The sequence below is a fragment of the Herpailurus yagouaroundi genome, unplaced genomic scaffold (assembly GCF_014898765.1).
Source record: "Herpailurus yagouaroundi ecotype Mexico unplaced genomic scaffold, PumYag 159, whole genome shotgun sequence".
NCBI lineage: Eukaryota > Metazoa > Chordata > Mammalia > Carnivora > Felidae > Herpailurus > Herpailurus yagouaroundi.
This window is the reverse complement of record NW_024412400.1, coordinates 84060987-84088165: the sequence shown is the minus strand read 5'-3', so window position 1 is coordinate 84088165 and position 27179 is coordinate 84060987. Positions and strand designations below refer to the sequence as shown.

At 38.5% G+C, this 27179-nt stretch overlaps 1 long non-coding RNA gene across 1 annotated transcript in view; it reads right to left on the bottom strand.

Annotated features, from left to right (window-relative positions):
- LOC121033382 (uncharacterized) overlaps positions 1-25270 on the bottom strand; it is an 84266-nt gene extending 58996 nt beyond the window's left edge. The window contains exons 1-3 of the long non-coding RNA XR_005791864.1: positions 24971-25270; positions 22424-22429; positions 4006-4116 (exon numbers count right to left, since the gene is read on the bottom strand). This is a non-coding gene — a long non-coding RNA (uncharacterized LOC121033382). The remainder of the gene's footprint in view (positions 1-4005; positions 4117-22423; positions 22430-24970) is intronic.
- Positions 25271-27179: the final 1909 nt, after the last annotated feature.

The window sequence follows — 27179 nt, the reverse complement described above, 5'->3', positions numbered from 1 at the left end:
AGAAAGAAAGAAAGAAAGAAAGAAAGAAAGAAAGAAAGAAAGAAAGAAAGAAAGAAAGAAAGAAAACGGGTGTAGCAGAGTTAGTGATAGACTAGAGCCTTTTCCTTCTACAACACACTTGACAAAGGATGTTCATGTGCCCGGCAAACTCCCATGACCACCCGCAAGTCTCCTCTAAATTCCCTGTGTGATTTCTGGGAATTCAGTTTTGCAAAACAGGATGCAAGTGGGTGAGAGCGATGTTACATGGATGTCTGTTGATTTCCCTCAAATTTATTACATCATGGCCAAAAAAGGCAGTGTGGCTGCAAACCTTAGGTTTTTATCAAGTCAAGAATGACTTCTCTCACACAAAGATTTGGACATGTACGTTCACAACATGATTCTCAAGAGCCAACAAGTGGAAAAAACCCAAATGTCCCTTGACTGATGAGTGGATGAACAACACATGGTACTATATCCACGAACACTATTCAGGATTAAAAAGTAACAGAGTAGTTCAAATGGCTGAACCTCAAAAATATTATGCTAAGTGAAAGAAGCCAAACACAAAAGAACATATATGATGTCATTTATATAGCATGTCAAGAAAAAGCATATAGAGAGAGACAGAAAGTAGATTTGTGGTTGGCCTAGGACTGCAGCTGGAATGGGGAGTAACTGTGAACGGGCATGAGGTTTCTCTTTTGGTTGCTGGAAATGTTGTAAAATTTGATTTTGGTGATGGTTAGACAGCTCTGTAAATATACTAAAATTTATTAAAGTGTACATTTAAAATGGGATACTTTTATGAGGTATAAATTATATCTCAATAACTTGCTTTTAGAAAAATATTCCTTGGAAAAAAACTAGCTCGTGACATCACTCATAACTGATAGAAACTGGCCTCGTGTGTGTCTGCTAAAATCTCTTACCTCACAAGCTGTTCTCTGGCATCTCCTGGCACTTAGCTCAGAATTTTAAAAATGTACCTTGTGCCTCCTCCTTTGTTGGGAAAAGTGTGGCAGCATCCCCTGTGATGCATTACCACATTTTCGTAAATATAATCAACCCCATTACACTTGCAGGATCACTTGAAACTCAACAATTTATTCTAGAAGCAGAGAATCAGGAGGTGTTGTGCATGGGTTACTTTCAAGGACAAAATACAAGAAACAAAATATGAACTGTCATAATTTACCTGTTGTGTATCCTTAGGGCATTTTCCTCATCAGACAGAAAAAAAACCAGGATAATGATAATGTTTTCTGGGCATTAAAGACTGCTTATATTAAAGGATATTTCATATGTGTGAAATGAGAACATAAAGGTAGTATTTCCTATTGACACTTGATAAAAATAATATTGTGTTGCAAATGCCTTGAAAACTCACATTTTTAATAAGTTCCTATTGCCATGTATAGATCTGAAAAAATAGAAACAGATTACAGGTTTATAATAACTTTTGTGGTGATACAATGTTATACCAAGTTTACTTAGGTCACATCTCTGATTACAATGTTAAAAAACCTAAAATATGCAAGTTGGAAGGGAACTAAAATATTATCTAGCTAATTCTCCCAGCTGAGGGAACAAAGGACTATGATAATCAGCTTGCTTCAAATCTCACAGAATAGGGAAGGCAATTCAGGACGCAGAGGCCAGGTCTCCTGACTCACGATCACGTGCTCTTTGCATTATTTCCATAGTGCCCAGAGCATGTACGTGGAGGTTACACTCTGGATAAATACAAACAGGAAAGGGGCTTCCACTCTGAGGACACCTCATATTCAGTTAGAAAGAATTAGGGCACAAGTGGCAAACTGTCCTTCCATGGACTAAATGCAGCCCCACAGACACGTTTTCTTGACCAACATGGATTTTTTTAAAGATTTTAAATTAGTTCCCAAATGTTTAAAAGTTTGAGATTTTATATGGAAACTCAGATTTCCTGCCCCCCACCCTTTTGTTTTTAATTAGAACTTTGGCAACACTGGGTCAGCATTCTTCCATGACAGCAGTCACCAGAGGTGAGTGGTGGCTGTCCTGTCTAGAAGGGCCTTTCCTTCTTTTAGTGTGTACTCTTTTCTGGCACCTGATCTGCCTCTTTCATTTAATTACCCACACCCTCGCAGGCATTTGAGTTTGTGCACTGAGCTAGGGGACCGGGCAGTGCTGACTCTGTAGATTGTCTGTATCAAGGTGGGACTTGTGAGACAGAGGTGTAAAGCCTGGATGCTGGCTCAGTTCTTAGCCTTTCTGGTTGGATGTGACTTATGCAAAGGAAAATCTGCTGGGACTGCCTATCAGTAACAGGTTTATTAGGGACATACTTAGGAACTGGTGGTTTTCTGTTTTGTTTTGTGTTTGTTTTTGTGTTTTCAAAGAGAGAGCACTGGGTATTCTAGGACAGATTTGCTCTCCACATTTGTGAGGCCTTGAGTAAGAATGTAAATAGCGGCCCATGTACCCTAAGTCTAAATTTGTTAGAAGTTCCCAATTTAGGATCAGACTATTCAGCAAAATGGGAATCTATATTGTTGACAAATGTATCCACATTACATGAGGTATAGTTTTGTTTTTTTTTTAAGTTTATTTATTTTTGAGGGGGGGGGGAAGAGAGCACATAAGTAGGCAGAGGCAGAGAAAAAGAAGGAGACACAGAATCTGAAGCAGGCTCTAGGCTCTGGGCTGTTAGCACAGAGCCCCATGTGGCGCTCCAACTCATGAACCATGAGATCATGACCTGAGCCAAAGTCAGATGCTTAACTGACTGAGCCACCCAGGTACCCCACATGAAGTCTAGTTTTAAATGTAAAATTCTCAGATACTCTGGAGTTCTACATCAGAGCAAGATAGCATGTGGAGAACTGGCTGCAAGACCCTCCCCCACAGCCCGCCTCATCTCTTCCCATGCATTGTGGACCTTTAACCACACACAGCTTCACAAACATTTATGTGGACATCGGCCATCACACCAAGCTGTGCCCTCACCTCTCTCCCCTTAGACAACATCCTCTGACCCCTCCCTGGCCCTAGAGAATCTCACACAGGTTGGTGGCCAGGATGAGTGAACTATGGCCTGTGGGGTCAAATACAGCCCACAACTTGTTTTTGTATGGCTTTAAGCTAAGGATAGTTTCGTGGTTTTAAAAACTTGTAAAAATTACAAAGAAAGAGTATGTGATAGAGACTCTACGTGGCCCACAAATCCCAAAATATTTACTATTTTGCCCTTTACAAAAAAAGCTTTGCCAACGCCTACTCTAAGGCTCAAGGCAGGATTTCTTCTCTCTTTGATCTAAGGGCAACATTACCCGGATCCTTCTAAAATTACCATGGAGACAATTCAAAGTCTACTCTCCTCCTCCAAAATCCCTCAGTGACCCTGGAACAAATCCTCTATCCTGCCTTTTGTGGTTTCCTCCTAATCAAAGAGGATTTGAATGGGGCTGGCTAGAGGCCATATGCTGAACACCTACTCTGAGTCAGGCACTGTGCTAAGGCTTCTACCTTATTCTACCCCCTCAGGCCAATTCCTGTCAAGGGCAGAAACCCAAGTCATGTAAATAAAGCTGGGGAGTCTGGAGACAGGAAAGAGTCTAGCACTCTTGTGTTTGCTGAAAGTATCATCAACGGCATCATTTTGGTTTAATTTGATAATGACAAGGATGGAAAGAAGAATCGATCGTCTTTAAAAAGTACAGTTTTAGTTAAGTGTAAAAATGATTCTTTTCTTCTTTTCCACAGCAGAGGGATTCAAGAGCTGAGCTACGGCTTAGAAGTCGGGAGTTCAGTAGCCTAGAGACCTCGGTGATTAAATTCCACCTCTGTTTCTCCTCTGTGTCTCTCTAAGGAGAGAGACAGATGGTGTGTCAGGAGAAAGAAGATCATGGGGAGATGAATCTCTCTGACACTGGCTCAGAGGCAGCTTTATATGAGGCCAGTGGCCTCGAATGGAATCAAATACTTACATTAAAAGAGAAAGCATCAGGAGTTACACGCCGTGAAGCCGGGGCACCTTACCTCACAAGCTGCCTGAGGTACTATGGACTGCTGTTTCCTCACACCACACAAAGAGGCACTTTCCCAGATGGAAAATAGGCTCTTCCCCCAGAAAGGCATCAGTTCAGATCCCTGAACAGAGTTAAGAACAAAGAAACCTTAGAGAACGTCAATCATGACCTTTGAGGTTTATCTGATTTTCTTCTTCACAGCAACACAGATGGCTTTTGTTTTTTTATAAGCAAAGGCAAAAGCCCCACTGTAATTGAATAAATCAAAGGAGTAGGAGGTTGATTTTTATGGGCTTTTTTCAGTAAGAAATAGCTTTATCTATTGCTAACATAGAAAACTTGGCTGTAATCTACTAGAGAATTACGTGAAAAATTCCAAAATCAGAAAAGTGCAGAGGATAACATAATAAAGGCATTACACTCATCACCTAGATGGAATAACATTTTGCCTTAGTTGCTTCAGATCTTTAAAAAAAATAAAACAAATTAAACATTATTTTTAAAACTGAATTTCCCTTTTTACCCACATCTCCCTACAGTCCCATTAAACCTGTTACCTTATAAAGTACATTAATAAAATCTTTATGTTGAATTTTTGTTCCTTAGAATAAATTTTATTTGTTAAAATATATATGCGTGCATAGTATTGGGTTAAATTGTTTATATGATATCATCTATAATTTGTGTATTTGTGTTCATTAACAATATCAGACTATCATTATAGCCTTAAAAATGAGTTCAGTAACTTACCTCTTTTTTTCTATTCTCTGAAACAGTTTGCATATGAAAGAGATGATTTATTTCTCCTATATAACTGCCTTATGTTGTCATAATTTTTTACTATTAATCCAATTTTTAGGTTTCCATTCTATTACTTTTTAAACGTCTTGTTTTTGTTTTGTTTTGTTTTTTACTTATAGTTTTCACCTCATTCAAATTTTTTAGTTTATTGGCAAAAATTGCTCATGGTATTCTCTTGATGAATCTTAAAAATTCAATTCTATTTGTGATGTTTTCCCTTTCATATTTCTTTCACTATTTATTTGTGATTTTCTTTCTCTTCTCAATTATTTTTTTCAGAGTTGTTTGTTTTATTATTCAAAATAATCAGATTTTTACTTTTGGTAATTTCTCTTTTATTCTTTATTTCACTAATTTCACTAATTTGTATCCTTTTCCTATATTCTCTCTGTTTGCCCCAATTTTTTCTTTTCAGCTCTTTGACTTGAAACCTTATCCCATTTATTTTCATTATTCTGTTTAAATACATACAGCATCACACAATTTTATATGCAATTCCTCTGTTTTATTCAAAACAAAATATTTTGTGTTTTCAATTATGGTTACTTCTTTAACTTATCAGTTGTTAAGTTTTGCCTTGCTTTTGAATAAATTTATTTTTAATTTTTTTAATGTTTATTTGTTTTTGAGAAAGAGAGAGAGTGAGAGAGAAAGACAGAGCACAAGTGAGGAAGAGGTAGAGAGAGAGATACATACACACAGAATCTGAAGCAGGCTCCAGGCTCTGAGCTGTCAGCACAGAGTCCAACGTGGGGCTTGAACTCATGAACTGTGAGATCATGACCTGAGCTAAAGTTGGATGCTCAACCGACTGAGCCACCCAAGTGCTCCATGAATAAATTTATTTTTAAAAACTTTTCAATTAATTTCTTATTTGTTTTTGGTAATTGAATGCACAATGTATGATATCAATTCTTTGGAATCTTTTGGGAGTCCCATTGTGCTATTATTTGGGAAAATATATTTTGTGTATACTTGAAAATAATTCAGGTCCTCTATTTGATGCTAAGTTCTATATAGGTACTGGATAAAGCTAATTAAATGCATTATTCATATTACTACAGTGCTACTATTTTTTTTCTGAGTTATTGATTTCTTAAAATGTATTAAAATCTCCTTCTGTGATTGTATTAATGTAGTAAATTGCATCGATTGATTTTCTATTGTTAAGCTACCCTTGCATTCCTGAAATAAATCCTACCAGGTTATGATTATCTTTTTTCTCTCAACTTGCTAATGATTTACTTAAGATTTTTGTTTCTATATTTATAAGAGAGATTAGCTGTACATTTCTTTGATTGTAATATCCTTGCACTAAAATGAGATAGGAAATATCCCCTTTTTTTCAGTTCTCTGGAAGATGCTGAGTTGGATTGTTATTTCTTTCATAAATGTTTGGAAGATTTATCAGAGAAATCATCAGGGTTAGTAGTTTTCTTCGTGGGAAACCTTTTGAAAATGAATTTAATTTTCTTGACAGATATGAGAATTCAGATGTTCTCATTTTTCTTGGGTTAGTTTTGACAAGTTATATTTTTCAAGGAATTTGTGTATTTCAATGAAATAGTCAAACTGGCATAAAGTTGTTCATAATATTTTTACTATTTTTTACTATCTGTAGGATTTATAACCATGCCCTCATGTTTTATTCCTAATATCAGTAACCTGAATTTTCTCCCTTTTTCTTGATCAGTCTTGTTAGAAGTTTATCAGTTGCATTATTTTTTTTAATAACTTACTGGCTTTTTTTCCTATTGTGCATGTATTTTCTATTTCATCAATTACTGCTGTCATCTTTATTATTTCCTTCCTTCTATTTTGTTTAGGTATTTTTTTAAGTTTATTTATTTTGAGAGAGAGAGAGAGAGAGAGAGAGGGAACACAAGTGAGGGAGGGGCAGAGAGAGAGAGGGAGAGAGAGAATCTCAAACAGGCTCCAAGCTATCAGCACTGAGCCCCCACTCAGGGCTCCATATCACGAACCATGAGATTATGATCTGAGCTGAAATCAAGAGTCGGACACTCCACTGACTGAACCACCCAGGTGCCCCTATTTTGTTTGCTATTCTTTTCCTAATTTATCAAGCTAAAAACCTATTTTTAATCTTTTTCTAATATATGCATCAAGAACCATGAATTTCCCTCTAAATATTTTTCTTTGTCACACAAATTTTGATATATCATATTTTCATTATAACTCTCCTGTTGTCTAAAAATATACTCTACCTAATTTTAAACCTTTGTAATTTGTTAAGACCTGCTTTAGGGCATAACATATGGTCTCTTTCTGGTAAGAATGTCACATGCACATGGAAAAATAATGTGTATCTTCAGTTGATGGATGCAATTTCTACAAATGTCAGTTTTGTCAGATTAAATAATCATGTTGTTCAAATCGCTTCTATTCTATTATTTTTTTAAATCTGCTTGTTCCATTAGTTGCTAAGAAAAGTATATTAAAAGCACCAACTATAATTGTGCATTTTTCCATTTTTCCTTCTAGTAATATCAAGTTTCCTTTCTATATTTTGAAGCTTTGTTATTAGGTATATATAAATTTTTATGTTTTTCTTGTCTTTCCCTGGATAAAACTTTTGGTACCATGTTAAGTGGAAGTGATAGCAGCATCCTTGTGCTGTTTTATATCTCAAGGGGAATGTTTTTAATATTTCATCATTAAATTTAATATTTGCTACAAGCATTTTATAACATATTCTTTGTCGGTTAAGGAAGTTCCCTTCTATGTCTAGTTTGCTGATAGTTTTTTTTTATCATACATGGAAGATAAGTTTTATCAAATAATTTTCTGTATATAATAAGATCATATAAATTTTGTGTTTTTTTCTATTAGTGTGCTAAATTATGTTAATTGACTTTTTTTAAAAATTTTTTTTTAATGTTTATTTATTTTTGAGACAGAGACAGAGCATGAACGGGGGAGGGTCAGAGAGAGAGGGAGGCACAGAATCTGAAGGAGGCTCCAGGCTCTGAGCTGTTAGCACAGAGCCCGATGTGGGGCTCGAACTCACGGACCGTGAGATCATGACCTGAGCCGAAGTCGGACGCTTAACCGACTGAGCCACCCAGGCGCCCCTAATTGACTTTTAATGTCACATTATCCTTAATACCTACAATAAACTCTACTTGATTATGATGTATACTTTTTCATATAGGAGTTGATTTCAATTGTTAACATGTTCTTTAAGATATATCTATATTCTGTATTTTTGTCCTCAGGATTTTTGCATATGGTCTTTATTTTTCCAATCTGGTAATATTCTTGTCCAGCTCTTGAATCAACATTATGCTGGCACATAAAGAATAGGAAAGAATGCATCAATTTTTGCGTGTCTGAGTTTTGTAAGATTGCTTTTTCTTCTCCAAACACTTGGAAAAATTCACCAATAAAGCCATCTGACCTGGAAGTTTTCTTTTATGGTAGGATTTTAAAAATAGGTTCAATTTATTTAATAGATAAAGAGTTTTTAGGTGTATTATTTTTTCTGGATCATATTGGACAAGATGTATTTATCAAGAAATTTGGCTATCTCATCTGAATTGTGAAACAGTGACATAATGCTGTTTATAATATCCTTAATGTTTAAATATCTGTAGCATCCATTATAATATCCATAATGCTGTTTATATATCTGTAGCATCTAAAGTGATGTCCTCTTTTATACTTCTTTTATTAATAATTTTGTGTTCTCTCATTTTTTCTTGATCAATTTCATTAATGAGTTATTAATGATATTAATCTTTGCAAGTAATCAAATTTTGGATACACTTGTTTTCTCTATTATACATATATTTTCTACTTAATTGTTTATTACTTTTTTATCTTATCTTTATCTTATCTTTATTACTTTTTTCCTTCTCCTTCCTTTGGGTTAAATTTACTGTTTCATTTTCAAGTTTCTTAAGATAGAAGCTTGGAACACAGATCTTCAGCCTTTAATATATGTAGTTAACCCTATAAGCATCCCAATTAGCACTGCGTGTAAGTTTTTATATGGCATGCCTTTATTATTTTTTAGTTAAAAATATGTGTTCTTAATTCATTTTTACATAGTATTTTAAAGTGTGCTATGCAATTTCCAAGCAGCTGACGATTCTAGCTCTCTTTCTGGGACTGAATTATAGATTAGTGCAACTGTGGTCAGAGGAACTATTCTGAATGATTTCAAAACTTTGAAATTTCTCAAAGTTTACCTTATGACCTAGAATATGATCACTTCTGGTGAATGTGCCAACTACACTTGAGTGTGCATTGTGTCACTGTAGTGTGCAGTATTCTCTTTATTATGTCAAGTTTGTAATGATTCTTTTTAATTTTATTTTTTAAATTCACATCCAAATTAGCATATAGTGCAACAATGATTTCAGGAGTAGATTCCTTCCAGTAACCCTCTGTTTGTTCTCCATATTTAAGAGTCGCTTATGTTTTGTCCCCCTCCTTATTTTTATATTATTTTTGTTTCCCTTCCTTTATGTTCATCTGTTTTGTCTCTTAAAGTCCTCATATGAGTGAAGTCATATGATATTTGTCTTTCTCTGACTGACTAATTTCACTTAGCATAATACCCTCTAGTTATATCCACATAGTTGCAAATGGCAAGATTTCATTCTTTTTGATTGCCGAGTAATACTCCATTGTGTATGTATATCACATCTTCTTTATCCATTCATCCATCAATGGACATTTGGACTCTTTCCATACTTTGGCAAGGCTATTGTTGATAGTGCTGCTATAAACATGGGGGTGCATGTGTCCCTTCAAAACAGCACACCTGTATCCCTTGGATAAATACCTAGCAGTGCATTTACTGGTTGTAGGGTAGTTCTATTTTTAATTTTGGGGGGAACCTCCATACTGTTTTCCAGAGTGGCTGCACCAGCTTGCATTCCCACCAGCAATGCAAAAGAGATCCTCTTTCTCCACATCCTCACCAACATCTGTTGTTGCCTGAGTTGTTGATGTTAGCCAGTCTGACAGGTGTAAGGCGGTATCTCATTGTGGTTTTGATTTGTATTTCCCTGATGATGAGTGATGTGGAGCATTTTTTCATGTGTTGGTTTGCCATCTGGATGTCTTCTTTGGAGAAGTGTCTATTCATGTGTTTTGCCCATTTCTTCACTGGATTATTTGTTTTTTGGGTGTTGAGTTTGATAAGTTCTTTATAGATTTTGGATACTAACCCTTTATCTGATATGTCATTTGCACATATCCTCTCCCATTCTGCCGGTTGCCTTTCAGTTTTGCTGACTGTTTCCTTTGCTGTGCAGATGCTTTTTATTTTGATGAGGTCCCAATAGTTCATTTTTGTTTTTGTTTCCCTTGCCTCTGGAGACATGTTGAGTAAGAAGTTGCTGCGGCCAAGATCAAAGAGGTTTTTTTCCTGCTTTCTCCTTGAGGATTTTGATGGCTTGCTGTCTTACATTTAGGTCTTCCATCCATTTTGAGTTTATTTTTGTGTATAGTGTATCCCAGCACCACTTGCTGAAGAGACAGTCTTTATTCCATTGGATATTCTTTCCTGCTTTGTCAAAGATTAGCCATACATTTGTGGGTCCATTTCTTGGTTCTCTATTCTGTTCCATTGATCTGAGTGTCTGTTTTTGTGCCAAGTTTGTAATTATTTTTAAATCTTCGACACCCTTACTTATTTTATCCTTGCCTGCTTGTTCTATCAGATGAGAGAAATGTGTTAAAATTTCCCTTTATGATTATAAATTTGTCTAGTTCTTATTTTAGTTCTTTCCACTTTTGCTTTATATATTTAAGCTATAATATCAGATAGATGAAAGTTTGAATTGTTATAACTTATTGGTGAATTGACTTTTGACCATTATGTAATGTCTTGTCATCTGTCTCTAGCAATGTTTTTGTCTATAAAATCTCCTTTTATTGGACATTAGTACAGCTTCACTGGATTTTTTGGTTAGTGTCTATATGGTGTATCTTTTCCCATTCTTTCACTTTGAACCTGTGTATTTGTATTTCAAATATTCATCTTATAAATAGTATATTACCATGGTTTTTTGAATCTACTCTAAGAATATTTTCTTTTAACTAAAGCATTTAGTCTGTTTATGTTTAATGTAATTAATGTATAGGATAAAATTAAATATATTAAAGTATTTGGGCTTAAATCCACAATTATTCTCTATTTTCTATTGCACTCATTTCAGTTTTCTTTTTCATCTTCTTGCCATTTTTTCATTAATCAAACATTTTGTTATAACATAATTTTCCCCAGTAAGTGGTTAGTTATATACATCTTTCTTATTCTTTTAGATATCACTGCATATTTCCTTACTAGAATCTAAAACAATTTACTACTTTTTACTACTTCTCCAGAATTGTTAGAACCTTAGAACCATAACCTCATTTCTCCTCCTCTTGCCTTTTACATTATTTTTTTCATGAATTTTAATCCTACATATGTATTTTTAGGCCTCATGAAACTTTACCCTTTATGTCTAGCAAACTGAAAATCTCGTGCCAACTCTTTCTGGCCTGCCAAGTTTCAAAAGAGAGATCAGTCACGAGTCTTATAGGTCTCCCTTTATATGTGAGGGCACGTTTACCCCTTGCTGCTTTCAGAATTTTCTCTTTATCCTTGTATTTTGCCAGTTTCACTATGATATGTCGTGCAGAAGATCGATTCAAGTTACGTCTGAAGGGAGTTCTCTGTGCCTCTTGGATTTCAATGCCTTTTTCCTTCCCCACTTCAGGGAAGTTCTCAGCTATTATTTCTTCAAGTACCCCTTCAGCACCTTTCCCTCTCTCTTCCTCCTCTGGGATACCAATGATGCGTATATTATTTCTTTTTAGTGTATCACTTAGTTCTCTAATTTTCCCCTCATACTCCTGGATTTTTTTATCTCTCTTTTTCTCAGCTTCCTCTTTTTCCATAACTTTATCTTCTAGTTCACCTATTCTCTCCTCTGCCTCTTCAATCCGAGCTGTGGTGGTTTCCATTTTGTTATGCATTTCATTTAAAGCGTTTTTCAGCTCCTCGTGACTGTTCCTTAGTCCCTTGATCTCTGTAGCAAGAGATTCTCTGCTGTCAGCTATACTGTTTTCAAGCCCAGCGATTAATTTTATGACTATTATTCTAAATTCACTTTCTGTTATATTATTTAAGTCCTTTTTGATCAGCTCATTAGCTGTTGTTATTTCCTGGAGATTCTTCTGAGGGGAATTCTTCCGCTTGGTCATTTTGGATAGTCCCTGGCGTGGTGAGGACCTGCAGGGCACTTCCCCTGTGCTGTGGTGTATAACTGGAGTTGGTGGGCGGAGCCGCAGTCAGACCTGATGTCTGCCCCCAGCCCACCGCTGGGGCCACAGTCAGACTGGTGCGTGCCTTCTCTTCCCCTCTCCTAGGGGCGGGATTCACTGTGGGGTGGGGTGGCCTGTCTGGGCTGCTTGCACACTGCCAGGCTTGTGATGCTGGGGATCTGGCATCTTAGCTGGGGTGGGTAGGCAAGGTGCACAGGGGCAGGAGGGGCAGGCTTAGCTTGCTTCTCCTTAGGTGATCCACTTCAGGAGGGGCCCTGTGGCAGCAGCAGGGAGTCAGATCCGCTGCCGGAGGTTTGGCTCCGCAGAAGCGCAGAGTTGGGTGTTTGCGCGGAGCGAGCAAGTTCCCTGGCAGGAACTGGTTCTCTTTGGGATTTTGGCTGGGGGATGGGCGGGGAAGATGGCGCTGGTGAGCGCCTTTGTTCCCCACCAAACTGAGCTCTGTCGTCCGGGGGCTCAGCAGCTCTCCTTCCCTTTGTCCTCCAGCCTTCCCGCTTTCTGAGCAGAGCTGTTAACTTATGACCTCCCAGCCGCTAAGTCGCGCTTGCTGTCGGAACACAGTCCGTCAGGCCCCTCCGCTTTTTGCAAGCCAGACTTGGGGGCTCTGCTTGGCGGCGAGCCGCCCCTCCGCCCCGGCTCCCTCCCGCCAGTCCGTGGAGCGCGCACCGCCTCGCCGCCCTTCCTACCCTCTTCCGTGGGCCTCTCGTCTGCGCTTGGCTCCGGCGACTCCGTTCTGCTAATCCTCTGGTGGTTTTCTGGGTTATTTAGGCAGGTGTAGGTGGAATCTAAGTGATCAGCAGGACGCGCGGTGAGCCCAGCGTCCTCCTACGCCGCCATCTTCCCTCCCTCCCCTCTATACTTCGAAACTTTACCCTTTAGGGGACACCTGGGTCATTCAGTTGGTTAAGCATCTGACTTGGTTCAGGTCATGATCTTCCAGCTCATGGGTTTGTTTTGCGCTCTGTGCTAACAGCTCAGCAGGCTGGAGCCTGCTGCAGATTTTGTGTCTCTATCTCTCTCTGCCCCTCCTCTGCTCACCCTCTGTCTCTCTCTCTCAAAAATAAACATTAAAGAAATTAAAAAAAAAATTCTTTTTACCCTTTTTGTGAAGTTAATATTCATTTGAATCTGCTCATACAATTTCTCTTCCCATTATTCTTGTTTCCTTCTGTATTTCTGTACTTCCATATTACTTCTGTTAGTGAAGACTGCTGGTGATAAATTTTGTCTCTGTTTTTCTCTTGAAATATATTTATCTTCTACTTTTGAAGAAAAATTTTGCTGAGCATAGAATGATGGATTGCTAAGTATTTTCTTTAGGTATATTGAAGTTGTTCTACCACTCTTCTCCAGATTTCACTATTTCTGTTGAGAGGTCAATTGCCAATCTATTTGTTGCTCTTTTAAGTGATCGTTCTCTTTTCTATGCCTCCCTTTAAAATCTTTTTTAAAAATATTATTTGTTCTCAGCAGTTTTACTATGATGTGTGTAGATGCCAGGTGGGGGCTGGAGACTTTTTAAAAATCCTGCTCGGAATCTTTAGGCTATCTTCAATCTGTGGGTCAGTAACTTTCATCAATTTGAAAAATTTTTAGACATCATCTAGTGTCTGTTCAAATATTATTTGCCTCATTCTCTCCTTTTTCCTTGGGAAAGCAACTACTACTTTCTGACTGTGACTCACATTTCTTTTACAGTCTTTTCTTTATTTTCCATTCTTACTTTGTCTGTGTTTCAAAGAAATTATTCATCTTTTTGTGTAATTTATCTCCCCCCCCCATTTTATTCTACATAACAATAAACAATGAAGTCTTTTTTCTCTTAACTCCAACTTCTAGATAGCCTAAGGGTCTGTTGTTTCTCTGTTCACCCCTGACCCCCATCCTCAACTTTGAGTTTTTGGTTTTATGATTTTTTTTTTGTCTTGGTATGCCTGCTATATCCTTGTTACTTTAAGTGAATGCCGAATATTATATATAAAGAAAATACAAAATCTTTGCATCTCTGCATGATGTTCTCTTTCTCCAGGGAAGGTTTAATTTTCTTCTGGGTGGCAGATATAGCATAAACAAATAGAGCATCATGGTCCAATTGGGTTTGATATGTTCTGAGGTTGCATTTCAGGCTTTTTGACAGCTTTTCTATTCTTAGTTTGTCTTGATATCTAGGACATTACTCTTCAATTATCCCAACCAAAAGCCTTGGATACATTCAAGTTCTCCTTCTCTTCGACAAACCCTAACCCCCCATTTTTTTTCTTTCTGTCTTGGTCAGTTCAGGCTGTTATCATAAAATACCATGGACTTGGTGCTTTAAACAATAGAGATTTATTTTCTTATGGTTCTGAAGGCTGGATGTCAGAGATTAGGATGGATTAGCATGGCTGGACTGAGGTGAGGGCTTTCTTCTTGGCTTCCAGACACCTATCTTCCTGACTTCACATGCTCTTTCCTCCGTGCATCATAAGAACAGAAAGAAATATTTCTCTCTCTCTTTTGATGAGATCACTAATCTCATCACGAGGGCCCTACCCTTGTGACCTATTCTAACCCTAATTTCCTCCCCAAAGCCCTAGGGCTTTGACATACGAATTTTGGGGGTTCACAAACATCAAGTCCATAATGCTCTCCAATCCAATAACCAGACACTCTGGTTAGCATTTTTAATTTTTTTTTCAACATTTATTTATTTTTGGGACAGAGAGAGACAGAGCATGAACGGGGGAGGGGCAGAGAGAGAGGGAGACACAGAATCGGAAACAGGCTCCAGGCTCCGAGCCATCAGCCCAGAGCCTGACGCGGGGCTCGAACTCACGGACCGTGAGATCGTGACCCGGCCGAAGTCGGACGCTTAACCGACTGCGCCACCCAGGCGCCCCTGGTTAGCATTTTGAGCAGCTGCTTTGTGGTTGGTCTCCCCACACATGTGCAACTTGGCAATCATCAAATGCTTCAGTGGAAAATTGTGTGTTGGGCTCCTCCAAAGTTTTTCTCCATCATCATGACCCTTCACATCATGGCTGCTTTTGTTGTTCCCTGGTGCTTTGCAACATCTGTGGTTGTGTATTTTATTCAGCTTTTAGAGTTGTTTTTAGCAGGGAAAAACTATATATTTCAGTCTAATAGAAGCTGCTCCTTTTTTATCTGTAAACACTAGTACACTGTTTTCTGAATTGCATGGGTGAGAAAGAATATAAAAATGCAAGAAAGACATTCTTTCTGGGAATAAGATTATATAATGAGCAGGGCTTCTCTGTGTTCTCTAGGAATTCAGAATGTAGATAGTGTTGATTCTTTCTCATTCATGTTTTTTTAAATTTAATTTTATTTTTTGAGGGAGAAAGAGACAGAGCATAAGTGGGGAGGGGGGCAGAGAGAGAGAGAGGGAGACACAGAACCCAAAGTAGACTCCAGGTTCTGAGCTGTTAGCACAGAACCCAACATGTGACTCAAACTCATGAGCTGTGAGATCATGACCTGAGCCGAAGTCAGATGCTCAACCGACTGAGTCACCCAGGTGCCCCTCTAATTCACGTTTTAAATTTACTTCCAATCTTTAATTTAAAATTTTTTTTTCAACGTTTATTTATTTTTGGGACAGAGAGAGACAGAGCATGAACGGGGGAGGGGCAGAGAGAGAGGGAGACACAGAATCGGAAACAGGCTCCAGGCTCTGAGCCATCAGCCCAGAGCCCGACGCGGGGCTCGAACTCACGGACCGCGAGATCGTGACCTGGCTGAAGTCGGTCGCCTAACCGACTGAGCCACCCAGGCGCCCCTCCAATCTTTAATTTAATTTCATTTGGGAACTATTTGATCAGTAAACTTTTACTTGTCCGGACTATGTATTTATTCTTAATTCTATTTTACTGAACGTCATGTAGATAGAAAAAGGGAGTTAAAAAATAAATTTAGGCTAACATGGCAAAAGATACACTCACTTGGGGGCATTTGAGTGGCTCAGTTGGTGAAGCATCTGACTTCACCTCAGGTCATGATCTCTCAGTTTGTGAGTTCAAGCCCCACGCTGGGCTCTATGCTAACAGCTCAGAGCCTGAAGCCAGCTTCTGATTCTGTGTCTCCCTCTCTCTCTGCCCCTCCACTGCTCATGCTCTGTCTCTCTCTCTGTCTCTCTCTCTTAAAAATAAATAAACATTAAAAAAAATTTTTTAAAAAGGATATACTCACTTCATATAGTCATATGAAGCAAAGAAAAAATTGGAAATACATCAGCTGTGAGTACCAAAACCACAGATTTTGAAGTTTAGAGGTTTTTTTGTACATTGGTATTTTCCTGTTTCTGCAACAACAGGGCTGTACACACACACACACACACACACACACACACACACACACAGAGAGAGATAAAATGTAAAGAGAGATATGAACTGAATCATAAAAGGAATATTTCAAATTTCAACTCATTATCCCAAGAATGGAAATTTACAAAACTTTCAAGGTAGTATATTTTTTCTAATTAATAATCTCATTATTTTAAATGTCAAACCACTCTCAGCATATCAGAGAGTTCCAAAATGTGTATCCAATCCAAATATGCAATCTCTAAGAAATGGACCATGATGTTTTATTACTGTTACGTGTCAGTCTCATGTGTTACTATGATATTTCTCACCAGACTTCAACAAATTACTGTCACCTAACATAGCATTAAGATAATTTCTTATTGAAGATAAGTAGCAAGAGCAAAACTACTTAGCACTTGACTAATGCTTTACATGGATTAATCTGCACTTGGCAAGTATTATCTTGTTCTCATTTAACAATTGGGAAAATGGAGACAAAGAGAGATTAACTCTGGAGAGCAGAATTAGCACAATAGTTTACGGAAGAAATTTGCCTAGATAATCATCCCACCTCTTGGTGCATTTCTTAGACCAAAGCTAAACCAAATTAACAAACCAAACCAACCAACAAAATAAACAAAATAATCATCTTTTAAAAAGGTATATAGACTTTTTTTTTACAACCATTTGACAAAGTGGAACTGGAAAAAATGTTATTTTTAAGATGCAGAGTATTTCTGCTTTCTAAGGCATGGAGGTTCGAACTACCCTGGAGGGGATCTTCTTGGTTGTGGGGAGGAAGTGTCCCACTACTAGATGGGACAGGAATCCATGCATTATTATTGGGTTTTTTCATGAGTAGTTTAGTAGCCCAAATACTTGATGCTTCAGATCAAGCAATTAAGTTTGTCGTTACTAACATAAATAGGATTTATTTTTTAATAGATATTTGTCATTCCAAATTATGTAAATTTGTTTTATGCTTATATATTTATTGCTGGTCTTGGTAGATGTGTATGCTATTATTCAAATTGTTGCTCATAGGAGATCAGGTTAAAATCTCAAAAGGCTTAGAAGGTTTTGTTGGCCTGGTCATAGCATCATACTAGAGAGTAGTCTTGAAATGGAAGTATATTGTTGCTGAACATAATTGAAGAACTAAAGGCTGACAGATGGTGTTATTCAAGATGAAATAACCTAGACCTTGAGAATTATACTGATGCTGACTGAATGCGTGTATTTGAGACATATGTTGATAAAAATTACAGAAATTACAAGATATCTTATGGTCTGATGTATTTGGGGTCAAAAGGGCTAAGAGCATGGGACGTATGTTTAAAGATGAGATTCCCTCTCCAGGGAAATTACATTCCCAATGACAGTTATCCTAGTGGAGGGAGGAATGACTGGGAGATGGGATTTAGATTGAGGGAGGGGGGAAAACTATTTTCTTTCTGGGATTCAAGGAGATGGGGCTAGGATTCTGGAGAAGGGAGTAAGATTACAGGGACTCCCATTGGGGAAAGCAGGCTGCCTCTTATCACAGCTGCCACCCAGAAATTAAATAACCTGGCTGACCTTTAAAAACAGCAAGATCACACGCAGCTAAACAAGAAGTTGCATAGTAGGGGATCAGCGATGAGGGTCTTAGAACTGTAGTCTCTTTCTAAGAGCAGCATATCCATGTATAAATTATCTGTGATGTAATTTCCTCCAATTATTGACAAGACTTTAGTAAAGTCCCTAATTGCTACAGTGTGGTCTCAGCTCTTGTGGTCTGGCTGAAGTGGAACTAGACCAGCAACGGCCTGAACAACAGGGCTGCAAGAAGAGATGCTCCAAAGTAAGAACCTGACAGGTGACTGCAGTGGCTGACAATAAACTTCTTGGAGTGGGAACACCTATGCACTCCCTGGGGGCTTCCCTGGGAAGAGTATGTGTGTTAAAGTGCGGACTTCTCACAGATGCGTGTAATATGAGACCCTTCATAGGGTCTGTGATTTGCGACATCACAGACTGGAGAATTATGGAACATTTAAAGAACACAATACAAAAGCTTTCACAGTTAAAACAGCAAACTACAGAGTAAAAATAAACAACAACTTACTCTATGCTTATCATTTGCGGGGGGGCGAATACTTTTGGGAGTTTTTATTGCTTTGACTTTTTTCTTTTGCAACACAATATTTATTTTAAAATTAAAGTTTTTTTTAGATTTACATCACATGTGTTTAGACTAATATTTTATTTTATTTTTTATTTTATTAAAAATTTTTTTTTACATTTATTTATTTTTGAGAGAGAGACAGAGCATAAGTGGGGAAGGGGCAGAAAGAGAAGGAGACACAGAATCCCAAGCAGGCTCCAAGCTCTGAGTTGTCAGCACAGAGCCTGACACGGGGCTCAAACCTACAAACCGTGAGGTCATGACCCGAGCTGTAGTCGGACGCTTAACCGACTGGGCCACCCAGGCGCCCCTGATTAGACTAATATTTTAAAATGAATAGCTGTTCTTTAATGTCAGAGTCAAAGCAGATTATTTGTTTTCTTTGGAACTAGAAGTAATTCCTTGACTAATTATGATGAATAGCAAAAGTTATTAGCTGTTGGTCTTTACACGTTTACTTTTAGCAGACGAATACATGCACACATATACACACAGGTATACTTTAGATGAACACTAATTTTGCTTGTTGATTTAAGCCAATGGTTTTCAAAATGTCAAGGATTCAGAGTGTACCATTACAACATGCAGTAAATATTAATAATACAGATTCCTGGCTCGTAACCCCAGGAATTCTGATTCAGAAGGAATAGTCTAGGGCTCAGAAATCGTCATTTTCACAAGCTTGTTGGCATTTATTGTGTCAATAATATTTGAGAATCACTGCCAGAGGCTCCTCCATATGTTGGAAATTTATTACTTAAACAATTCACAGCTTTTTCTTTCACTGTAGATGCTCAGAGCTAAAACAGTCAAGTTATTTTTTAATGTACAAAAAAAATCAAAATCTGAAAAATACAAAGAAAAGCAATTTTTTTTTTTTACCAAGACAGTAAAAGCATTTGAATTCATATTGAATTGCTGGCCATTATGAAATTTTTGCCCTGCTTTACAGCACTGTGATATCACTTGAGATAAAGTCCCAAGTGACCTCTGCTCATCTCCACGCCTCATCACTGGCTCACACTTTCTACCACAATGCCATCTCTGAAACAGCTCCCAAGGAGGTAGAAATAGGAATTTCTCCATGTTGTGCAAATCCCCCAAACTGATCATTTCTAGCCTTCCCTGTTCTCTGAACCAACCCCCACTAGACTGGATGCACTCACAAAAGGATGATGGCTTTTCTTTTAGAACTAGAATTTGTAGTCAGTCAATAACACTTACTAATTACTGATTGTCACTTTTGTTTTACTGTGGTGTTTGGTTAACATCTGTTATCACAGTGGGTTCATATTATTGCTCCTTGATTTCTTTTCTCAGTGCTCAGTATACATCCTGTGTTGGTATCTTTCTTATGGCATCTTGCCTTACTGCTACTTGTGTGTATACCTCTTTCTCTTCCTCCCTTTTTTCTTCTTCCTCCATTCTTCCCTCCCTTCCTCATCTCCTTTCTTTTTTCCTTAGAAGATCCCTCAAGGGGTTGTTTCAGGATCACCCAGCCTTTGTTCCTCATATGTGGCACTTGTGGGTTCTGCATGTGTGGACACTGAGCTTGGAAGTGAGAGGCACAAGGGGGGGGCAGAGGCAAGGCACCATCAGACTGTACCTGTGTGAAGCTGGTCAAAGCCTGCAGGGTACGACTGCAGCAACTGACACGAGAGACTGGTGGGCTGACAGATTGTAAAGTAGGGCCTAAGAGATGCTGACCTGGATGGCTTTGAGAAGACGAATTAAGAGTTGCCAAGCAGACAAGTGGCAGATCATGGGAGTCCAAGGAGAGAGACTAACACATGGAAAGAAACCAAGGCATGAAACAGTGGGTTGTGTCCAGAGACTGACATGCAGTCCCAGTTTGACAGAACATAAAACAAGGGGGGGTTCTGACAACAGATGAGGCATTTCCTTATAGCCCTATTTTATAGAATTGAAAAGGATTCCGAGAATTGTTTAGTTTCACGTACACTGGAATTTATTATTGGTTTAATTTTATGAGATAGTTTACACCCTCTAAAGACAAAGGCATCACTGTCTTTTCCACCACAGCCAGGCACATGGTAGGCATCTTGAATGAAGGGTGAAGTCGTCAGGGGTTTTGTGTTCCGTTCCAGAGATCTCCCACCAGGCTCTGAGATGCTGGAGGACAAATGTATCTACCTCATTCTCCTAAGTGCCCACTGCAGAGCCTTCTGCCAGTAGGTACCCAGAGACGGCTGACTGAAAGGATGCTGAATTACACAGTTCCTGAGTTACACTGATTCAGTGGAAGGTATGGGAAGCATAGGAATGCTATGAGAGGCTGCTGTATTGTAAGAGAGATGTCAAGAAGCATGATTTGAATAATTTGAAGGAAGAGGGAAGACATTTTTGACATCTAGCTATTTTCCAAACTAACGCGACTAGTCAAATCATTCATAACACTCAAACTAATTCATGCTCCCAGATCAAGCCTCAGAGTTTCTTTCCTGGATTCTGGCATATGAACTTTCCAAGACATCAGGGAAAATACTTGCTATTATTTTACATATATGCCTACTAAACAGTAACAATTATCCAAAGTGGCAAGATATTAATGTGGCTTTAGACTATAACTGCATTTTTAAGACATCAACTGCTCTTTGACATTTGCTTCTAGATAGAGCGTTATCAGTATAAGTGTGGAGAAGGAAATGAGTCCCAACAAATTAATGATTCTTGGGTGAAAGCCACAAGGCTTCTTCGGGTACATTCTTCCCATAGTTGTGACATCTCTGACAAAGAGCCAAAGAAAATGTGAGTTCTAAATAGTATAAGGCATATCATTTCAGCTTTTTTTTTTCTTTTCAAATGTCATTTCACATTTGCAATGAATTGACCTAGCACAGAAAGGATACACAATGCTGAGAGGAAAATCTGTGAGTGACTCCATGAAGGTATTTGAGATTTGGTGTTTTTTCCATAGTTAAGTCTATCAGTGGCTCTCTGGGAATATCTTTTTTTTTTTCTTTTTAAATAAAAGCTTACAATGTGTTATTTACATAATGACTTGACAATTTTAGTAAGAGTAAGATAGGAAGCATCTAGCAGAATAGAGTTCTTGTTAATTAAATGATGTGCTAGGCAACAGGATCAAAATCTGAGTCAGAGGGTACCTTAAAGATCTGGTGTTTTACCTAGGAATTGACGACCTACAGAATGAAGTCTGGCCTACAAGGTAGGTTTTCTTTAACCCACACTTGGTTTCTACCCCTGCTCTCCTTCCAAATCTGAAGCTATTGATAACTCAAGATGTTTCCCACAAATGTGAAGAGTTGCAGCTTCTCATCTTTTAGGACAATATTGAGCCCTTATCTCCAACCATAAGATGGGGCTGCCAACAGCTCTTCCCTTTAGAGAAGGAAGCCCTGCTTCTCTGTCCTCCACCGACCCACTGAGGTCTCCAGCCTCACATGCTCTGCAGGCGTGTGAGTTTCCAATTCCTGTGCTACTTTAATGCCAAGGTATATTTTAATTGTAATATCTTGAATATCTGAAATTGAATAAAATATGCTGTACTTTTATCTGGTTAACATGGGTAATTTTTCTTCAGTATGGTATTATCTGGCAATATAAATATTATAACTTGTTTAACATGTTACAGTTTTAAACTAATTAGGGATTTACTTCTACCTAATTAAATTTGCTTATAGTAATTTAACGTTATGTTGTTAGTACAGATTGCAAATACCAATTCTTTTCAAAATATTTTTTTCTTTGAAGGCACCTTGAATATATACATATATGATCTCAGATTAGTTTCTATTCTGAATGTTTTTTAAACTATAACACCAATTTAAAGTAGGAATAATTTTCAAATGGCAAAATAGTTGACAATAAACACTTGGCTGTATAATTGGGAATCTGATGCTCACTCCCAGTAAATGATTTGACCTACTTTTTTGAATATTTATTTAGCAAATGCTTATCATATTTCAAAATATCTGTGTAGAGGGCAATTAGAGAATATAAAGGTGAATGAGACATGGTCTCTGCCCTCCAAAGAACTTACATTCTGGTCAGGAATACAAATGCATAAATAATTCAAGGCAGCTGGGAAAAGGGAGTGCTGAATGGTCGGCCACAAGAACTGAACACTGTCAAGGTCAGAACTGGAGTAAAGGTGTGTGGGGGAGGAAGTAAGGGTGTTACTGCAAGATTCTAACCCACTGACCCAGGGTGTTAGAGAGTCTACCCAAGTTTGGGACAGGATTGCAGACCAAAAGCATGCTGAATGCTGCCCCCAAAAGATTCCAGGCCCTGGTCTTGTCAGTAAGAATTTTTTTTTATCAGGTTGTATAGCTTTGTAAAAATGCAACTTGGAAGAGTTAAATGTTGGCCTCAAAAAAATTAGGATACTAGTCTAATGAAAGAGATTAACCATAGCCTGCCTTTCTGTTTGGAGTTGCTTTGACTATTTTTTCATAAGGATTGCTGTGGATAATCCAGGCTGGCGTGGGCTTAAGGTGGTTGTAATATTTGCTAAGAGGAAAGATATCCTCTTAGACTATGTCAGTGAAGACCCTTGTCAGTTAGCCAACACTGAAAAAATCTGGTCTGTAGATGCTGGTCTTACAATGACTTTTATTCTGGAGGTAAAATTGGCCAGATTTACTATTTGATTTTATAGATAAAAACAACAACAACAAAAACAAACAATAACAATGATTATTGGGCTAAAACTTTCCCTTTCCAGCTTTTGCAAATTCTTCTATTTGGATAACCTGATGACATTAGGAAATCTCACTTAAATGACTGAGACTCACTTCGAACCTCAAGAGAAGGAGACAGGGATGAAGAGAAGTAGGGATTATCACTGATCAATGTGGCAGAACGCACGCTTCAAACTGCAGAGTTGCTGGAAAATGTCATTTCTGATAACACATTGTTAGTGAGCTCTTACTACTACTAGCTGGCCAAGCACCAAAAGGGGAAGAGTGGATAATATTAACTCACATTGATAACTTACAGTTGTCTTGTACTTTCGTTGAATCCATCTTTTTCCATCTGCTTAAGTGCCTCCAATGGGCCTTTGTACCTGATTGTTTGTCTTTTGCCAACAGTGCTTAGGTCAGCTTTTGTGTGTGTGTGTGTGTGTGTGTGTGTGTGTGTGTGTGTGTTATTTTAGGTCCTTCCCTAGGCACAGTGAACTAGCTCATCCACGTTTATATTTATTGCACATAATTAAAGCAAAGCACTAGAAAAGATATGTAAAACATAGTGACCACAAGACTCACTCCCTGCCTACATTATGTTTATAGTATGGGAGCACCTGGGTGGCTTAGTCAGTTAAGTGTCTGACTCTTGGTTTTGATTGAGGTCATGATCTCAGAGTTTGTGAGATCGAGCCCTGTGTCCAGCTAGCTCTCTGCATTGATAGCACAGATCCTTCTTGGGATTCTCTCTCTCTCTCTGCCCCTCCCCTGCTTTCTCTTTCTCTCTCTCAAAATAAATAAACATTAAAAAATCATGTTTATAGTATGGAAGGAAGGAGGAGGGAGGAAAAGTAATTCATTACAACCCTGTAATTTCCAAGCACCCTCACAGGGCGCTCAAGGAAGTGACCCAAGCTAGAAAGTGTCCCAACGCCTCCCACCAGCCCCCCCATTAGCAGCTTTTGTTTATTCCCTTCCCCTTGCACTGGTAGATTTTTGTCTTGTAATAGACTGAGCTGGATACATCTGTCGCAAAGACTGTGAAATACATTTCCCTAACTCCAGTTCCTGGCCAAGGGTCTGGCTCCTCTTTGGTGCCCAGTGATTATTTATAGAATTAGTTGAATCTCCTTAACTAAAACAGAGTGCTGGTGGGGAGATGATGTTTGGCATTCAAAAGCTCAGATTTAATGTCTGCTCGCCATAGGGTTGGAGTCCTTCCACGGAGCAGGCAGAGCACCTGCCCATTAATCATTGACCAATTTCTCAGGTCATCAGTTTTCCTCGAGAAAATACAAAAAATGCAGGCTTCTTCAGCTTCATTTACTGGCGAATGCTCCGGAGTGTATGCATGTGCCTCACTTTAGGAAAACCGAATATGGAAATGGCTGGATGTAAAAGACTTTTTAAAAATAGGAGTTTCACGAGTTGGATTTGTGGTGCATTGTGAACAGTCCACTGATGGTGCTGACCAGATCTATTGTGTTAGGCATAAGGGGTAACACGATAAGGCAGATGGGGTGTAGCTGTGTGACTCTGTTTAAAATGGCTGCTTCCCTAGGCACACAGCCTCTCCCCTACTTTTGAACACCCGCATTCTGACTTGCCGTTTCATCTAAGCTCAGGATTTTGATGTACTCTGTTGTCTAAGTACATCCTCACCACCATAAACCTAAGTTTATGTTGGCACTGCATCTCTAAAATCATGTGAAAAAAATGAATCAGTGCTTACACTTTGGGAATCACGTTGAATGCAGAGTACACAGGATTTCCTCCAGCTGTCTCGCAGAAAATCTCCAGGATCCTCTCTGCTTCCTTTCTTCTTCTGGACCCCTCAGGCCCTGAGGCCCCACCCCACTCCCCAAAAAGGAGATATAGTGCAGAAATGAGCCAGGGACTACGGGAACAAGCCCTACGCAAAACAAAACAAAAACAAAAACAAAAACAAACCACTGTGCACCAGGGGTCTTTTTGTCGGATAATATTGTTAACCACTTCTCTTCCAAAGCAGAACCTGCCAGAAGGCACCCTGTCTGCAAGCTCGACTTAAAATGGAGGACTCCTCCTCCAAAAACACCAATGAGCTACCTGAGTTGCCTTCCAACCAATCAGGATGAAGTCCTTCCACCAATCACGATGAGGTCCTTCCAACCAATCAGGATGAGGGAACTTTATATACGCAGGACCTTCTCTCTCCTCTCAGAGGGTACATTAAGTGCTATTTGCTAGTGCTGGTGTTCTGTTCAGCTTGAGTTGTAGTGTCTATAGAGCTTTTCCTGTGACTTTGTTCTTCAGGTCTGGACTCTTTTCTATCATCGTCAGCCCAAGAACGTGACTCTGGTAATAAAATGAGGGGGTTAAAATCAAGGTCATGTATTAGGCCCTGTGTTAACCAGAACATACTCTCTATCCTTACCTCCTTCTGTCATTCTGTATGTATTGTGTGTGTGCTTCCTCATGTTAGTCCCTCTCTCTCTTTCTGCATTTACACAGGCCTAGGATTACTTCTATTTTAGTGTTCTCCCCATCCCACTTCATCTGGTGTGCCTCTCTGAGGCCAGCCTAAGTGGCTTTACCAAATGCTGGAGGTGAGAGTGCCCTGCCACACATACAGATAATAAAGGTGAAAGTATTCTGTAGAGAATCTAAAAGCAATAATAACAACTTAAAATCTGTTTATTATCACCACATGCCCTAGCAGCTCTAAGCAATGTCTATATCAAATGTTCCTCCTGATCTGGAAGGAGCAGACTTAACTGGTGCCTGGCCCAGTGGCTGGTATTCCTCCAGCCAGCCCTGCTCTGGAACTTAGAAATTCCTTCCCTTGGTTGGCTTTTCTCACCTCTTCTCCTCATGGAGGAATAAGAAGCAGAGTGGACCTAAAGCAGCGAAAAATATGACCCTGGGACCACTGGTGGCCTTTAGTTATTTAGCTCTATCAAGTTGGCAGTTTCAAAGAGAAACAGAGAAAACAATACACTTTTCATATGTTGGCAATTATTTTTCCCAGAAATCCTGTTAACATCCTTCAAATTACATTCCCAGCCTCCGCACAACATACTCTAAAATGGCAAAGTTGGTTGTTCATCTCAATCCACAGTGTACACTTTGTTGAAAGAATGTTTTTCATTGTTTGAATGTTGCTTATTTTAATAAAGTTAACAGTTTTAATTATTTTTAAATGTTGCATTACATCCTTTGAAAATGGCTCAAAATACAACATTAAAGCATTAAGGTAGTCATTTAAAAGGTAATGCAAATGCAACTTTAATGAATCTGAAGGTGGCCTAATTTAAAAAAAAAATTATTATTTATTATTGTTTTTAATTTACATCTGAATTAGCATATAGTGCAATAATGATTTCAGGGGTAGAATCCAGTGATTTATCCCCTACGTATAACACCCAGTGCTCATCCCAACAAGTGTCTTCCTTAATGCTCTTTGCCTATTTTGACCATCCCTCCCACCCACAACCCCTCCAGCAGCCCTCAGTTTGTTATCTATTTAAGAGACTCATAATTTGTCCCCCTCCCTGTTTTTACATTATTTTTGCTTCCCTTCCGTTATGTTCATCTGTTTTGTATCTTAAATTCCACACGAGTGAAGTCATATGATATTTGTCTTTCTCTGACTGACTTATTTCACTTAGCATAATACATTCTAGTTCTATCCATGTTGTTACAAATGGCAAGATTTCATTATTTTTGATTGCAGAGAAATAAATATTCCAGTGTATATATATGTACCACACCTTCTTTATCCATTCTTCCATCGATGGACATTTGGGCTCTTTCCATACTTTGGCTATTGTCTATAGTGCTGCTATAAACATTGGGGTGCTGTGCCCCTTTGCAACAGCACACCTGTATCCTTTGGACCAATAACTAGTAGTGCAATTGCTGGGTTCTAGGGTAGTTCCATTTTTAATTTTTTAAGGAAATT